The sequence below is a fragment of the Cebus imitator genome, unplaced genomic scaffold, assembly GCF_001604975.1.
Source record: "Cebus imitator isolate Cc_AM_T3 unplaced genomic scaffold, Cebus_imitator-1.0 Scaffold209, whole genome shotgun sequence".
NCBI classification, from domain to species: Eukaryota; Metazoa; Chordata; class Mammalia; order Primates; family Cebidae; genus Cebus; species Cebus imitator.
The window spans coordinates 2,590,448-2,592,391 of record NW_016107524.1 but is presented as its reverse complement, the minus strand read 5'-3'; the positions used below and the strand labels follow the sequence as shown (position 1 = coordinate 2,592,391).

At 40.8% G+C, this 1,944-nt stretch overlaps 1 protein-coding gene across 6 annotated transcripts in view; it reads left to right on the top strand.

Moving 5' to 3' along the window:
• PPP1R21 (protein phosphatase 1 regulatory subunit 21) overlaps positions 1–1,944 on the top strand; it is an 87,833-nt gene that overhangs the window by 84,976 nt on the left and 913 nt on the right. The window lies entirely within an intron of this gene.

Genomic DNA, 1,944 nt, shown 5'->3' with positions numbered 1-1,944 from the left:
CTCAAAAAAAAAAAAAAAAAAAAAAAAGAGAAAACACACACATTGAAGAGGTCATGTTTTGGGTTTTCTCATGGTATATATAATTTATTTTAGTGTAGTAGTATGAGAAAGCCTGTATTAGCACCTAACATTTGAAAAGAAGTAGCATAATTTTAGAAAACTTTCCAGTCTCTGGAACTTCAGAAGTATTTGGTTTTGAATTGAGAAGGGTACATGTTGAGTACATCAAAGCTCATTGTCCTGAAGGTAATTGGATTGCAGCTACTTCAGAAGTTAGGGAATTTTCTTTTCTTTTTTTTTTTTTTTTGAGTTGGAGTTTCAATCTTGTTGCCCAGACTGGAGTGCAGTGGCGCAGTCTGAGCTCACCACAACCTCTGCCTCCTCAAGCAATTCTCCTGCCTCAGCTTCCCAAGTAGCTGGGATTACAGTCATGCACACCACTCCCGGCTAATTTTTTGTATTTTTAGTAGAGACAGTGTTTCTACATGTTGGTCAGCCTGATCTCGAATTCCTGACCTAAGGTAACCCACCTGCCTCCCAAAGTGCTGGGGAGTGCTGGGATTACAGGCTTGAGCCACCATGCCCGGCATAAGTTAGGGAATTTTCAGGTTTTCTTTGACTTTTTTTTTTTTTTCTTCAGATGGAGTCTCGCTCTGTCACTCAGGCTGGAGTGCAGTCAGTGGCAAGATCTTGGCCCAATGCACCCTCATCTACCAGGTTCAAGAGATTTTCCCACCTCCCTAGGAGCTGGGACTACAGGCATTCATCACCACGCCTGGCTCATCTTTTTTTGCACTTTTGCAACAGGGTTTCACCATGTTGCCCAGGCTGGTCTCAAACTCCCAGGCCCTTGTGATCTGTCTGCTGCAGCCTCCCAAAGTGCTGGGATTACAGGCATAAGCTACTGCATCCAGCCTCTTAGAGCTTTTTGATCTATTCCTTAAAATACTTGCTATTAATAAAACTCTAAGAGACCCTTCTTCAGTTTGAATTTATATTGTTCATCTTTCTTTGATCATGCTGTAATCCTGTATTTTGCTTTTCTCCGCTTGTAATTTACATTGCTATAGCATCATCTTATGGTTGACATTGTCTCCATTGGATACCAAGTAAACATCCTCAACCATTTGTTTGCTATGATCTTGCTTTTATTGTTTGTATTCTGCAAGCATTTCTTCCATGAAGAAAATATATTTATGCCTAAGAGTTACATACATGAATTTAATTAGAATGTATTCCTAAGAAGTGAGCCTCTCCAGAAAGAAGAAAAATTAGAAAACTCAAACGTCCCTATTTGAGGAAACTGGAAATATGTTATCTTCCCTCTGATTTGTTCTCAGCCAGTATCCAAGCTGACTTTTGACATAATCAGTGCCATTTGGGTGTTAGTTGGCACATATTCAGAGTTATTACCTATTAAGACCTTTAAAAGATGTTTAAATAATAACAAGACATGTTTAGGCTAACATTCTTTTATTCAGCCTCTTGAAATCTTAGACTCTCTTGTCTTTGGAACAAAGTGAATTTTTGCAGTTTGATAAATCCAAGATAGTAGCTTTTTTTTCTTTCTTTATTTCCTGTCCTAGGCCCCCAGGGGATAGGGTCTGTGGAAGCAGAGAGTGGAGAGAGTTAAAAGTAACAAACTGGGCCATGCCCGGTGGCTCACGCCTGTAATACCAGCACTTTGGGAGGCCAAGGCAAGTGGATCACCTGAGGTCAGGAGTTTGAGACCAGCCTGACCAACATAGTGAAACCTCGTCTCTACTAAATACAAAAAATTAGCTGGGCTTGGTGGTGCATGCCTGTAGTCCCAGCTATTGGGAACCCTGAGGCAGGAAAGTCACTTGAAGCCGGGTGGTGGAGGTTTCGGTGAGCTGAGATCACACCATTGCATTCCACCCTGGACAACAAGAGTGAAACTCTATCAGAAAAAAAAAAAAAAAA